Source organism: Zonotrichia leucophrys, chromosome 10 (genome assembly GCF_028769735.1).
Source record: "Zonotrichia leucophrys gambelii isolate GWCS_2022_RI chromosome 10, RI_Zleu_2.0, whole genome shotgun sequence".
Lineage (NCBI taxonomy): Eukaryota > Metazoa > Chordata > Aves > Passeriformes > Passerellidae > Zonotrichia > Zonotrichia leucophrys.
The window spans coordinates 145,079-160,904 of record NC_088180.1 but is presented as its reverse complement, the minus strand read 5'-3'; the positions used below and the strand labels follow the sequence as shown (position 1 = coordinate 160,904).

General features: G+C 42.3%; 1 long non-coding RNA gene across 1 annotated transcript; it reads left to right on the top strand.

Moving 5' to 3' along the window:
- The first annotated feature begins 878 nt into the window (after window positions 1-878).
- On the top strand, window positions 879-14,485 carry LOC135452299 (uncharacterized). The gene is made up of 3 exons (XR_010441574.1): window positions 879-961; window positions 11,022-11,115; window positions 12,694-14,485. It is a non-coding gene; the product is annotated as an uncharacterized LOC135452299 (long non-coding RNA).
- The last annotated feature ends 1,341 nt before the right edge of the window (window positions 14,486-15,826 follow it).

Sequence of the window (15,826 nt, the reverse complement as noted above, 5' to 3'; positions counted from 1 at the left end):
GCCAGAAGGTGCTTGGGATTAAAATTGTTCTAGGATTTGGAATGTGATCCTTCTCTGCAATCTGAAATATAGAAGCACAAGTGAAAGAAGACCTGTTCAACCCATGCCATGTTTTCTTTTTTACTGCCAAGAACTAGATGTGCTGCTGAATCTTAGGTTTACCATCCCACTCTATGGTTTGAAGGTAAGCAGATCTTAACCTCTGAAGAGCTTGCATAACACTCAGGTAGAAAGGAATTTCTGGGAGTCTCCCTTGTTACATTTGCTGTTTATTTCTAGTTGGGAGTATCAAGCAGAAATGTTCTGAGGCCATGTTGCACATTTGCCCCATTTGCCCCAGTACATATCACCACGTATGGTTCACTGATCCTTCATCTACATATGGCCCATGTGTTCCTTTCCAGATGCCTCGCACTTAAGTGTTGTCTTTCCAAGGAGGATAATTCTCAAGATTATTTAGCATATCAAAGTGACAAGACAAGCTCATCTCTACCCCTGGAAAAGAACTAGGGCAAAGAGATTTTGTTGATTTCTGGCCCTCTCCATTCCCCTCAAGTCAAGCCATTTATCCTCCAGCATAACATCTTAATGGTAAAGGATGCTAACTAGTATGAGACTTGATGGTTTCCTCTGAGAGAAGGTTTCAAAATTCCATGATCTTAGTCAGAATTTTCTAAATAGATTCTAGCTGCTGTCCATTTTTGGCCATGTAGAGGGATAGAATATAAGAAAATAAAGATAGTGTAGAAAGTAATCTTACCCCTAAGTAGTTGCAGCTGGGCCAATTATCAAAGCTTAGCAACAGGCCTGCCTTTAAGAGGCCACAGCTGAACCAATGAGACGAAGATGCTATAAAAGAGTGGGGTGACTGCTTGAGAGGGGAATTGGAGTCAGCTGGCTCCTTTGTGAAGGGGAAAGAGTCAGGGCTCTGAGGAGCTGCCCCACAAGAAACACCGAGAAGGTTTGGAACTTTTGTGATAAGGGGACAACAGTATGGAACCCTGCAATAAGATACAACAGGGCCACATGTTTGTGTCTACCAGGCTTGTGAATACAAACATTAGAATAAGCAGTTATTTCTGCTTGACTCTAAGATCATACCCATAGTACTTGTAAATACACCTAGTAGAAAGCTTTTGAGAGACAGTGTATTTTCAGACAATGTATTTGCTAGTAGCCAGAGTTTCTGGAGGAGTGGAGAGTAATGAGGTGGAAGTGGTTACCAGACTTTTGAACTGCAGACTATACAGATATAAGAAAGTTATTTCAATATCATTTATATCGTCAGGTGACTTTCAGTCTTTTTATTTCAGTAGTCAGGGATCAGTGCTGTGGGAGGCAGACACTAGATGCAGTAACACTTGTTTTTCTGTTCTTGTGGTTACTCTTTAGGGTTAGGCAATGTTTATCTCCTGGCATAATTGCTCAACAACTTTCCTTTCAGAACTGTCAACACATGCTAATAGGTGTTTGAGGAACTGCTGCGATAGTATGTACTGGTTACACTGTTGGTTTCTTAAGTTCAGTGACTTGTATGTAGTAGGTTAAAGAACCTCAAGAATGTCACTGTAAAATGTATACAAACTCAGCTGTGTAGTTTAGTCTTGCTGTTTAAGCATGCACTGTACTTAGCACTCGGAACACTCTGCTGCACTGTTGCATTAAAGGTAAAGATTTGTGAATTAATAACTTTCATAGTTTCAAAGCCAGTGAGGCTTCTTCCAGCCTTGCTTTTCCCTAAAACACAAGGCTGGGGGGTGACTGGATGAGGTAGCGTGTTATGTCCCTGCAGAACAAAAGCATATCTTGTTCTAATACTTTCATGTAAAAGCTATCAGACTTGCTTGCATAAAGGCAGACTTGAAGCCAATCTCTGTCTTTCAAGGGCCACCAGACTGCACTCCACATAAACAGTGAAATGTTTGTGTCTGTCACTGTCTCCTACTACACTAGTGGTTTTTCATTCACTTCATGATCAAATCCAAGTTTTCTCTCTCTGCGTGAAGTGCTGCCTCAGTAAACAGCACTGGCAAACCCACACTGACTTAAATGAGGCAAAAATTTTCAAGTTTTGTGTTTTTTTTCAAAACCCTCATGCTTGTTGCAGCCTGTATCAAAGACCTCTTCCTGTGTCTTTGCCTCCTGGATTCCTCATCTATTTTTAAATCTTACATTCTTTCCTGTATCTATTTTAACTCTGTTACTGTACTATTTAACGCCTGTGGGATATGGAGCTTGTGGGAAAGAAATGGCGTATTACAAAAAAATTACATTGGTTAATCTACATACTCCTCCAAGGGTTTCATGGCGCAGGACATGCAGAAACCCTGATTAGATACTATGCATTTGTTAGTCAGCAGCTGTAATATGAGCTGATGAAGAAATACTTAGTAAGGGTGTCATACTGTGTCTGTCTGATCTCTCTGCCTGGATTAATGCCTAAGCAAAATATGTAGTTTAATGCCTATGATTCAGGGTTTACCCACAACTCTGAAATGTTTTCCTAATAGGACATGCACTGGTTTGGACTTGTTATGGGAATTCTTTTCCCTCAGGAGTATCAGCCTGTGCAGTGTCCCTATGCTGTGAAAAGTAAATAATGTTCAAGCCTGGGATCTCTTAAATGTATTTTGTACTACAGATCCCCCAGGGATTCCCATGAACTTGTGTTACCTAAACTGCTTGAACTTGTGTTACCTTCTGTTTCTCCTTGATTCACTTTGTCCCAAGTCCCAAACAAGGCTGGAGAAGTATTTAATAAGATTAATTCAGACTTTGGAGAAACAAGACTGGAAACAAAAAGTTGCATTTAAAGCAATTAAATTCTATTTTAAATTTAGCAACTAGATAGCTCTCTAGTGGCTTAACCTCTGCTATGCATAGATAACATGCATAAGATGACATATCTCATCTTTGGGAGCTGGAAATAAGAATTCATGGCAAAAAAGTCTTCCAAGTGTTTATGAGAGCTCCAAGGGACATTTAACTTTGCTTTAGGATTAAGTTTTAGGGCACAAGTATGAATTATGTTGATGTGGGGTTTCCTGTATTGCAAACAGTGATTCCTTCCTAGCCATTGCCTATTTAGCCTGGCAGTGCATTAACACAGCCAGAGGTTTCTGTATAAGTTGTTCTGCCCAGCTGCTTCCATGGGGGTGTGTTCCAGTGCCAGGGGGTAGCTGCTGGAGGTTGTTGTGCCCATCCTCACTGCAGGCTCTATCACTAATGCTTTGGTGCAGTTCAGGAAAGTGCAGCCAACCCTCCTGCACTGGGTGAAAACCATTCCAATTCTAGTTGTAGGTATTCAATTTCCATTATAAATTACTTTAATATTGGAAGACTAACAGGCTGCTTTGGTCCAAACCTGCACAAGTTAAATTTTCAACAACTCTTGCATTCAGCAACATCTTACAGTGTCTCAGGGGTTGTTTTCAGAATGGTCAAAATTATTTCCTTCTTAAGGAACATTTTTAAAAGCATATAAGTTTGTTCATAGGCGTATCTTGTCTGTTACGTTACTTGAATCTGGGAAATGTGCCACTGAGATGATAAAGCCCTAGTGAAGTTCATATGTGCCATGTTTGCTTTTCTGAGTAAAGCCAGTAAGATGCCAGATCTCCCGTGTGGCCTTTGGCAAGCCTTTAATCTCAAGTATACCAAAACTTTCTAGTCCTTTTGAACTTTTTATTTTGCATGCTGAGTTGGAGGCTGCTAAATCAAGTACAAAACTTTCTGGACTTCCAGCTGGACCTGAGGTGGTCTGCAAAGCCAGTGCTTAACTTACTCAAAACTGCACAATCTGAAACTAAAGAACATTCTGGCAAATGCTGGGTTTTTCAGCCCGACCTCCACAACCTCACTTACAACAGCAGGGTCGCACCACCACTTCTAATCCTGCTGCCACAGGATCCCAGGCCATAATGAGAGCTGAGCTCTGTTCGGCAGAGAGACTTCTGAGCTTGATATTACTGCAATACAGGCTGCTGCTTATAGATGCCAAAAAGCTGAAGAACAAAGAATATTGTGCACATTCCTTAATACTATATGGAATTAAATTCTCTGCTATATTTTAGTTCAATGTCAGCCATTTCCTATCAATTTAACAGACTCCAAATAGCTCATGCAGCTCATTTGTTTAAATATATGATATTTAAATATGTGATATACACATCTTTTTTTTCCTCACTAAATTGCCTCAACAACATTGCTGTTGACCTCCCATTCAAAGTTTTCTTCCATGGTTCCTATTAACTTTAGTATTGTCTGTCTGTTGAAAAATATTCCTTTTCTTCTAGAAATACTGAATGCTTCTTGCCAGTCATAACACCTCCTCTCTATCCTGTTATTTTTTGTTTTCCTTCTCTTTTAAAGATTTTTCACCTCTTTTTCTGTTACCATTGTATGTTCATACCCATGTGACTAAAGTTTAGTAATCAAAATACCACGTTATCCCCAAGTAGGAAGGTTAGTTTATCTCTGTATTTGTTTGGAACAAGTAGATTGTTTTGGTTTTTGACTTGATTGAGACTTCCTTTCTCAGCAGTATGTCTGTTTGCTGTTGGGTTCAGCATGAATATGTAATTTAACTGCATATAAATCTCCACTCTGGGAACTGTGGTGCATTATTTTCAGCATGCTGGAGATTAAACTTTGGTGATGCCTCTGAAAAGTATGTATGTAATTTCAAAACCAAAAGAATCACATTAGTTGAATTAGATGTTTTCCTCGTGCAACATCTCAATGAAAACAAGAGTAATCAGTGGCTGGAAAAAATAACAGCATAAACTTTATGGCAAATGTTTACATGCTTTGCACAAAACTGTGTTTCGATGAAGCATTGTTCATAACTTGGCAAAGACCTCTTGAAGACTGTTGGCCAGAACAAGCTGTTTTTTACAAGAAAAACAACAGTTTTGAAAACTTCCATATTAAATGTGTATAAATCCAGACAGACCCAACTATAATTCTCTTGTTAGTAGAGGCTTAAATAAATTAGCTCCTGTACATCCACCATCCCAGCCCTGTGGGATTTCACTTCACATTGGTGCAAAGGTGCAGATTCATAAAAAATGGTAACAGAGCATTCCAGCTCATGTGTACATGGCTGTATGGCATAGAAAACTGGAAAATCAAAGGTATTAGTTCCAGGTGTGGTTGACTAAATTTACCGTACCTTGCCAGAAAATCACATGCACTAAATAAACTTACCAAAATATATTGTCTGCCATAAGGGTATTCTGGCAAGTGGGTGTAGGGAGTAGAACATCATGTTTGCCTCTAATTCTGAAGTGTGTTTTAACACTTGGTGAATGAAGAGTTTGGTTTGTAGAAAAATCATTGTATTGGTAAATCTCCTGTGATTGTGCCACCATGCAGTGTAGCTGGTCAGCTAAACACTTAAAAGGCTGTGAGATGACAATAATTACAGTAGCAGTTGTAAACTGTCTATCTGCGTGCATCTTTATTGTAACCACATGATGTAAAACACAAAGGGCAGCATGGTTTAACTGTAATGTGATTATTTCTTTTCTTCCTGCATAGAAATTTCAATGTGACAAATAATCCCAAACCCATAAAAAGTGAGAGTATGTATGTATCTCTGTGTGGCCAAGGAGGTGGAGATAAAGAGCTGTTGGTATAGAATTGGGTCTACTCCCTTCAGATGGATCAAAACAGGCAAGTTCAGGTTTCTGTCTGTGACAGGCATCGTGATAGCAGCAAGAAAATGGAGTAAAAGGTAGCATAATTACTACAGAAAAATTAGGATGAGAGTTTTATTGCTGTTGTGATTAAGTTAATTTCTCAGAATGTTAGCAATAATCCTGCTAGTAGTAAAATAGCCAAGCAATCCTGATGCAAGAGGCAGATTTCCAGCTGGTGGCACATGGAGTTCATTCTGTTCTTATTTTGACTTCTACACATGATTGGGCTTGAGTGACTAGAAAGAAGAAGAGCAGTCAGCAGCTTATGTCAAAGTGCTGTGTGCAGGCCACAAAGTGAGGACGTAGAGAAACACAAATGTTGCTGACTACAATATAAATTTAGTTATCTTGCAAAGTTCAAGGTTGACTTAATTCAGGAAGGCAAAGGGCCAAGCCAGTAGTTTCTGTTTAAGCCCTAAAGATTGAATGTAGTGTACCAAGTTTTGTGGCTTGTTGACAGTGAGGGAGAGGTGGAAATCAGCGATTAATGTTGTTTTCTGGTAAGTGAGTTGCACAGCCAAGTACAACTCTGTAGTCCCTTGGATTCCAGCCCTCAGTGACCTTCTGGTGAAATTACTGCTGAAATGCAGATTCAGACATTAGGAGTGTGCTAGATGCTTGCTGTTTTGCAGGTAGGGCCTGATAAGATCAAAGTCCTGTCTGGTAAGGTTTTTGCCTTGGTTAGAGCATGTGTTTTGTGTTCAGAAGATACAGGGTAATGTCTTTCTGATCTTAGCAGAAGTTGAGGCTTTGAAGGTCATTGTTTGGGTTATCCCAACATTTTAAATTACCTTACGTTGGGATCACATACGAGGGGCAGACTCCCTCTTCAGCCACTTTCTTCCCGACAAAACTGTCACCCTGTGAAATGGAAATTTCCACTCCTGATGTACGTACCTTACTGCAAGTGGTATTCTGTCAGTCAGGACTAACTCTAGGCAAGTTTAGGCAGAAGTACTGGTGCAGGACAGGTTAAACCTCAGAAACCTTTCCTTCTTGGTCTTCAGAAACGTTCTCTTCTACATTTCCTGCTGCTAAAAATGAGGGAGTATGCGAAACGTGGATGATTTTGATATCTGGCATATCCTTGTTTACTAGGCTCAATCTCAAGGATTGCCTGGAATTTGACGTTAAAGCCACAGAGCGGGAGGACCCAGAGGAGGAGCAGTCAGGGGCAGGGGGGCCGCGGGGGAGGTGAGGCCGCGCTGGTACCGAGGGGCGGCGGCACAGGAGGGCCCGGCCGGCCTTGCCCGTTTAAGCGGCGGCACGGGAGGGCCCGGCCGGCCTTGCCCGTTTAAGCGGCGGCCGCCGCTGTCCTCGCGTGCCCCGGCGGGCCCCGCCCGCGCCGCGCTATTCATAGAGAGCGGGGGCGGGGCTGTGGCGACACGCGAGGGCGAGCCCGGCCCGGGGCCGCGTGTGTGTCCCTTCCTTCTGCCTGAGGGGAACCGCGTGTGTGCCCCTTCTCCCTGCCGGGGAGTGCTGTGTGTGCCCCTTTTCTTGCGGGGGAACAGCGTGGGTATGCCCCTTCCCCCTGTAGGGGCGCACTGTCTGTCTGCCTTTCCCCGGGGAGAACAGTGTGTGTGCCCCTTTTCCCTGCGGGAGAACAGCGCTGTGTGTGCGCCTTTCCCGGGGGGAAACAGCGTGGGTGCCCCTTCTCCCTGTGCGTGCCCCTTGTCCCTGCGGGGAACAGGCGGCGCGTCCCTCCCCGCTGCACAGCCCCGAGGCTTGTGCGGCTCCCGCTGAGCAGGGGAAGGCGAGCCAACAGCACTGCTCCCACAGCTAAGGTTTCTGACCTGTCCCTTGTCCCCTGAGGACAGAACACTGTCTTCTTCCCTTCCCCCGCGTTTCTTTCTCCCGGGGGTTTGGCACAGGAATCTCCACCTGTTCTAACTGCAAATGCTGGATTTCCCCCTTCTTTCTGGTCAGTAGGAAACATGTAAGAAAAAGGCCGAGGTGTGCTCACTGAGCAGTCCTCCCACGCTCTTAGCTGTGGAGAAAGGAATGGAATGCTTCCCTTTTGCAGAGGGATATCATTTACTACAGACAAACTGTACTTTGTAAAACCAGTGAAGAGTCTTCATCTCACTGTAGAGGCTGTGTAACTGTGTAATGTATTTGTATATCCCCTGTAATCAAAGAGAAAAAGAGGCTGTGCTGAATGAGACATAGGAATTGCCATACTGGATCAGTATCCTGTGTGAATGCAGCCAGAAAAAAAGCACTGTTGACGAAGGGAACGTGCATCTCCTTTTTTTTTTTTTTTTTTTTGTTTAAACTCCAAAAATACTGCACTATGTTGCTGAATATTACAAAAAAAAAATTACTTTGATAGTTTGCATGCACCTTGGAACCTTAATTTCTATTTGCTTTTTATTTCTATACAATGATAAATACTCCTGTTAGTAATTTAAAAATGGCATTATTTCACTCTAAATCCACTGGAGTATGGCAACAGTTTCCCTTCCCACATGTTTTTTTTTGTATTGCCACTGTTTTTAACAAAGGATAAATCTAGTCAGAAACACTCTATCTCTGTCAGTAGTAGAGATGGAGGAGCAGGCATCCACATATGATGCTTTCAATTTTGCACCTTTCCTACAAGTCTTAATCTGAAAAGCAGCAGGTTGTTACCACTTTATGGAACAGCTTCCCTCCTTTACCCTGGAGCACAACTGGATTCACCCAGCCCTTTGGCAGGAGTGGTATCTCACTGGTCAGCAACTGCCCGAGTGTGACAGGCATTGAAAATAAGGCCAATTGCTTTAATGCCTCTGCCAGCAAAGCCGTGTGAGAGCAAATGAGAATGAGTCACTGAGTTGGAGTGGGTTAGGAGAATCTGAGACACTCATTTTATAACTTTCCCTGGGTATTAGGGGATTTGCTTGCTTTTCAGGACAAATGTTGTGTTCCTTCCCATTCTCTTTGCTATCACCTCCTTTAATATAAAACAAATCAACCAGTGGCAGAGAGAGAGTTTACCTAGGAGGTATCTAGGGTGAAGAGAGCAAAAGTAATCTCTTAAGTGCAGGAACGCCCTCAGCACTTTAAACCTCAGCATTAGAACAGGAGTCTCAAGTGTGCATTTGTAATGCTTTTGCCCTTTGCTCTTCAGAGGATTGATTTGCTCCACAAATACTTTATGAACCTCTTGAGACTGTGGCATCATGTTATTCTTCAAAAGTGTCCACTAGTTAATTCCCACTGGATTAGAGCATGGACTTCTGTCACATGTTAAATAACCATAAGCAAATGCTGTCTTCATAAATACAGGTCTGTGTGATTGTAGAATCACACAAAAAACAGTTGAGACAGGAAAAGAAAGATCAATCTTCTATGAAAATAGTGAGAGGGTTGAGTGCCCTGTGCATTCTGAAATGGACAAACAAAATTAGTAAATCATTCAAGGGTAGCCTTGTTTGCATGCTAGGTGTACTGGGGTGTCATAGTTTCTTTGAATAGTTGACAAATTGAGCACAGCTGAATCAAATAAACTGAGGGCTATGTATCCCCAGACTTTTATTTTGCTGGGTAGCAGAAGTCACTGCATTGAGGCTGGTCATCTCACTATGTTTCCAGAGGGGATTTTCCTGGTAAAGTTTGTACCGTGGGGAATTTTGGTCTGGAGTTTATAGTCTGCTTGTTGTAAAGCTGAAATACAAATTGTATTTCTGAACATCAAAAGAACTTAACTGCTTAGAGCAGCTTCAGGTGTCAATAGGAATACCTGTGCTGTGGGCCTGATTCATGTGCTGGACCTCAGCTCTTTGCATATCCACGTTCTGCCTTTGGCTTTGCCCGAGTAACAACTTTCTTTCATGTAGCCTTGCTGCAAATCGTTCTGTTGGGGGCTTCAAAAGATGAGGCTTGGCTCACCTTGGCTTTTGCTTACTGTCTTTTCAGCATGTTCCTCATTTTGGCAGGGAGACAGGAGGTTTGGCATTTGGTGGACTTGGGCTGCTGAAGCTTTGTGGTGCCAAAGCTTCTCACAGAGACTGGCATGTTAGTGCAGGCAACTCTGTGTGGATCATCAGCTAGGTACACGCTTGATGTCATCCTGCCATCACTCCAAAACACCAAAGAGAATTTTCAGTGAACCTAACAGTGGAAACAATAAACCAAATAATAATTCTTCAAAGGACAGCAATCTTCTGGTGCTTTCAGAACTCAGTTTCAGCAGCTTACACTCTCACTTTTTGCTCTTGAACTAATTTTGTAATCATTGCTTTTGGACTATTTGGCTGAGTATTATTATTTTTTGTACTATGGAAAATACTTTAGATGTCACTTAGTTCTGCAGCTTGTATAACAAGATGAGCCAGAGACATTGCTCAATTTTTTTTGTGTCATAATGGTAAGTTCTTAGTCAAGCAGTCCCATCGAATTTGATGGGAGTCATTTGGTAAGTTCATTTGTGTTGATCAAACTTTGATGCATATTTCACTGCAAATAATTGCCCTTTACAATGTGTTGCATTTGAAATTTACAATCTGAAGCTTTAGGGACTGAAGAAGTTTTTCAGAGTCATAGCTGAAAATATCCAATGGAAAAAACAAAAGAGAAGATTGTAGTTAGGAAAAAGGAGTAAGAGGTCAGAAGTTCACAGCTGATGGTAAAATGGGCCATATGTCCTTTTAATCCCCATCCAGAAGATAAGTAAAGATCTGTGTCAGACTCCTTTTCAAATGTGTTTTGAACCACAGAAGGAAGGCATACAACTAACAGTGTCTGTTAGTATTTAGCCTTTTAGTATAGGTAAGAGAGAAATGGGGAAGAATTTTTATTTTAAGCTGGTTATACCAGTTAGGAAAGGTTGACTTCAAACTGTAGAATTGCTTTTGTTTTAGTACGTCTGAAACTGCAATAAGATTTGGACAGTTTCGTGAACAAATGGCTTTTGAAATATCATATTTGTTCAAGAAAAATGCAAGTGATTTTGTTGAGACCCTTAGGAAAAAAAACCCAAAACATCTGATGGAAGTGAATATGTGGACTAGAAAATCTCTGCCCACGTGCACTTTAAAAAATCTGCCAAATATGCTCATTTTCCTTCTCTTGAAGATACAGTAATATTTAGTTCACTCTGGCCAGTTGGACGTTCAAAATTCTATAGATAACACACAATCCTAAAAATATATATTGCAGTAAAGAATGGTGTATACCATTGTTTCCATCATGTTTTGCTTGTTAAATGAGGCATAATATGAATTTATTCAGGTCTAAAGTGACTTAGCAATACTGCTTTGTTAGTGGGCATTTCTTGGATAATTGACTATATGCTGTTTTTAACATTGAAAGCTTATCCTCTTCTGTTTTTTTAAGGTCTGGATGGAAACACAGCCACAATCTTCCAATGAAGCAAGCTGATTTTTCTCCCTGATGGGCTGAAGAAGCACAGGTTGTCCTGGTCAATGAGGTCAGAACTGTTAAATATTAACTTTCAAATACATGGGTAGGCCTGTGACTCAGGCACTGTTCTGCTAATTAAAGCAGTATTAGGTCTGAGGAATCCTATATTTCCCTAGGCTGACTGGAGTTTGGCCTTCAGAAAAGAATTCACTCTGATTTGATTTCTGTATTCAGAAAGTAAGAGTAAACATGCTCAGAATGCTAAGAATTTTATCTTCTGGATCTTTTCTAACAGTAATTTAACCATAGTTGTGCAGAGGATAGATTATTTTTAGCCTAGATTTCTAAATCAGGGAGAGACCCAGTGCAACCTTGCTGTTTGTCTGAGTAATGTGGATTTCCCTGGCTAACTTTGTCTGGCTTTGACAGCAAAACAGTGTCTGAAACTAGGCTGAATAGCATCTCAGGCTGGAAGAGACCAAATAATTCTGTGACAAGGAGACTGTATCATGAGCAGTAAGGTCCACAGAAAACTGACTTTGTCAGTGTCTCTGCTCATGGAGTTTATTGATTGATGTTATTTGGTGAGAGTCGTGGAGCACAGTGATCTCTTGAACATGCTCAGTGCTGTCCAACCCAAGAAGCTCTTCTGCTATTGGAAAATAGATTTTTGTATGGAATTTGGACTGTACTTGAACTACTCTTAGAAAAACAATGTTTATTACTTATGAGTTAAAATTTAAACTCAACTGTTGGCCTAATTGCTATCAGTGAGTCCAACAGAAACTTCAGGTAGTGACTAAGGACTCATTCCAACCAGTGATAAAGTACATGGGCAGGACTCTGTGTCACCAGCCCTTGCTAAGTGGACCTTGCTTGAGGTCTCTGAAAAGTTCCCATGCAAGGGGAATCTCTTCTGGCACTGTGGGACTTCTGGGAACATAATATTTGTGTGTCATGAGGAGGAGCTACTGTTTGTTGTGTACAGCCTGTACTGTGAGCTGTTCTATTCATCTCACATACAGAAGTTATACTCTGTGATCTGAGTTTTAGCTCTAATTGAGAGCATGTCACATGTAACTTCAAAGAGAGTAATCAGGATGAGATTCATTGCTCAGTACATCACAAGGCCTCCATATTCCTTAGCTCTCAACAAAGATGGCAAAATCCTCTTCTGGCCCCAACACAGGGTGAATTTCATGCAGGAATGCATTTCTTCAAAGCTATTAAAGCTTCTAGAAGTTCAGATAATATTTAGTGGGATTTTCAGTGTTGCACATCTCAAATGTCTACAGCAAAGCAAATTATATTAAGGTATACAGTGATATGTTTTTAAAGTATTGTCTGCATCATGAGGCATCTACTGAGAAAAAAATACTGGAACAAATCTGGCTCCAAGTGTCCATTTGTAATTGTCTTAGAAATTTGCCTCTGACTTGAGTGGGAAAGGATTGTAAAAAGACTTAAGTAATTGGCATCTGATTTTATTATCCCACAGTGTGGTTTTATGATTTATTGAATAGGTTGCCTACAATGACTGGCTGACTGGCCTGTATAGTTTGTTTATTTGGTATTAGGAAAAACATCTATATAATTCTGTTATGAACTCTCCCCTTCCGAAGGGATGTGTTTGTCCCCTCTACAGGCCTGCCTTCTCTGTGATGTTCAGACATTTTCTGGGAAATTGCCATGGCAAGAAAAATTGCATCTCTCCTCTCCTCCTCCTTCTCCTTTTCTCTCCCTGCGAAGAATATTGTTTGTGAAAGGTGCGTATTTTGGGTAGCAGCTGCAATCAACAGTGTGATAGATGGTTAGTTTTATCAGCAGTGGTTTAGTGCATAAGCCAAGTTCTAGCTCTGAAAGTGAAATTAGAGTTGTCAGGCCTCACGCTGTCCCACTGCTGACCACTGAAGATTTACTAAGCCTTTGTTGGTTGCGTTTTTGAGAAGCTTTTGGTGAAGGCAGCAGACTGAAGCTCAAGATGATTCTATACATCAACTTCCTCCTAGTCCCAGCATGGTCTTCCAAATGGTCTCACTCCTGGGTGAAACAACTTCTATTTCAGCCAAGGTACCAGGATGAGGAGGGCTGCATTGGGTGTGACTGTGTTTATGTACACAGATTACTGAGAAACCAAGTAAGAATGCAGCTGTAAGCCTTTAAAGCAGCATGCCATGGAAAAATAAACCACAAAGTGTGTATGTGCATGGGGGAATGTACCCAGTGTTTTGCACATTCCAGCAGAGGCCTCAGTAAAGACTGGAATTTTAATTCTCATCTGACAACATTCCACAAAGACAACTTGCATTGCCTTCCTGTTTCCCCCTCCCAGGAGATTAATGTAAAAAAGATATTGGCTGATTATTTATTCTGCCTTGGCTATCAAATAACTGTGGGAGTGCCAGCACTCAGAGTAGCTAGAGTACTTTTGGTTAGTTCCTGATCTGGCTTTTCTGGGTTTCGTTAGTGTTAGCTGATTTTCTTCCTTTATATTGCCATTGAAAATTAAGATTAGCAATGTCTCCAACTACACTTGAATCTCTGTAGGGACTCTTCAAGTTTCTTTTAACTAACCACATGCCTGTTGATGTAGTATGAGGTAGGAAAGGGGTGAGGCAATGACTCATGTAAACTTCTTAACAGCACAATTAAAGTACAAAATCCCACCTATCCCAGTAGGAACAAAGATCTTGAGCTGCACAACCTGCTGTACAGTATTCTTATATTTGTTCAAAGTTTTTTTTGTTCTGAATACAAATATGGAAAGTAGGCCCATGTTCAAGGAATTTGAATGAAGGAACTGTTGATTTTGGAACTGACATCAGTGTGAGATCAGGAGACTTTGCACACAGTCCTCTGTTAATTTCTGGATTACAAAATATATACAATGAGGTGCAGAAGTCTGTTTCCTCTGTATAAGTGGGCCTGGCAGCAGGGTTATTTCAGCCATAGCTCATGACTAAAATAGTCAGTTAGTTAGTTGTATAGCTGAATTCATAAAACAATGAGTCTAACCACTTCAAATAAGGAGGCTTTTTCCCCTCTTCTAATTCTAGTACTAGTCTCAATAAAACAACTTCATTGCAGAAACTTTTGTTTTGCACTGTTAAAAAAATGTGTCATCTTAGGAAAAAAAAACACTGTCAGCAAGAGAATACCTTCTCTGTTCTCTGTCTTCTAATTGATAGTCTGCAATAATCCATGTGTCTCTGTGTGCTGTTATATGAGTCCAAATCTGGCTAACTCAGACTCTTAGCCCACACAGCCTTGCAGAGACAGAAATAAAAGATGAGAAGCGCTCTTCTCCACATGGGACAGGATGTTTATTGACTTGGGACAGGATGCTGCTGGTTGCAGCGAACACCCATGTAGAAAAGAAGCCGTAGACCACCTGCCGTGGAGTTTTATACCCGAGGCATGGGGGCAGGGAAAGAGGACTGCGGCCAATGGGATATTCTTGGGGAGGGGTCACCAAGGAACAGACCACCAGAGGATATAGAAAGGGGGGTGCGTAGGGGAGAGACCATATGATGGGGGAGGGGGGGGAATAACAATCCACATGACATAACATACTCAGTAGAAATGTTCCCATCACCCAGTGCAAAACAACAACTAATTAAACTATTTAGTGCAATACAACAATAGTAATGGTTTTTGGAATGTGGCCCTTTTCCCTGTCAAACAAAACTCACCAGCCCAGGTTCCTGATGGCAGATTGCAGGAGCCACTTGGCGCTGTCAAAGCAACAAGAGTTTTATTTTGCTGCAGCTTTGGTCGGGGACATATGGGGTTGCCCTCTCCTAACCCTTACCACCTCCCCTCAGCCCTGGTCTCTAATGTCCCCTTCTTGGTCCTCCCCCCTACTGGGATTTGCAGCCCAGCCTGGCCTCATCCCTAACTCCACCCTTCACCCCTCCCTGTCCTTCCCCTGCTCCATCCCTCACTCCACCCTTCTCCCCTCCCCATCCTGCTGCTGCCCATTCCCTGTCTCCCCCTACCGCCTGCCTGTGCCTCTGCAGCAGCACATGGAGCTGTTGCCGGGACCCTGCGACTCTTGCGGCACAACAAGACCCAAATAAAACAGGCAGGGAAAACGTCTGAGGGCTGCAGGGTGTCACCAGGTGCTGGGGGGAGGGGCTGCAGGGTGTCACCAGGTGCTGGGGGCAGCTGAGAGGGAGAAGGGGGCTTTAGGAGCAAATGGGGCCTTCAGGGTGTCACAGAGACACTGAGAGGCTGCAGTGGGGAACTTGAGAGTGACACAAAGAGGCTGAGGGGCAGGGAGTGCCTTGAGGGTGACAGGCGAACCAGCCCTTACAGCACCCTTAACCTCACCCTAAAAACCACCCCTACCTGGGTGGAGAGTGCACGAGGGTGGTTAGAGGGCCAAGGGACAATATTATGGGGCTTGGGGTGACACACAGACATTATGGGCTGAGAGGCAAAGACGAGGGGCCTTGACAGGTGGAGAGCTGACACTGAGGGTTAGGGGTACAAAGGGCACCGGGTATCAAGTAGGGTTAGGGTACAGGTGCAACCCTAGTGGTGGGTCAGCCCCAGAACCCTCCCAGCAGCTGCAGGTAATTACCCCAGTTAATGGGTAGAGATGATGTTTGGAGGCCACAGAGTTACAGGCAAAATTGAACAATTTTTTAGGGTTTTTGTTTTTTTTTTTTTTCAGGGATTTTTAAGGATATTTTAGGGGTTTTTTTGCAGGAGTTTTTTAGGAATTCTCTGGGAATGTGTAGGATACCTTTAGGGCTTTTCCAGGGCTTTTAAAA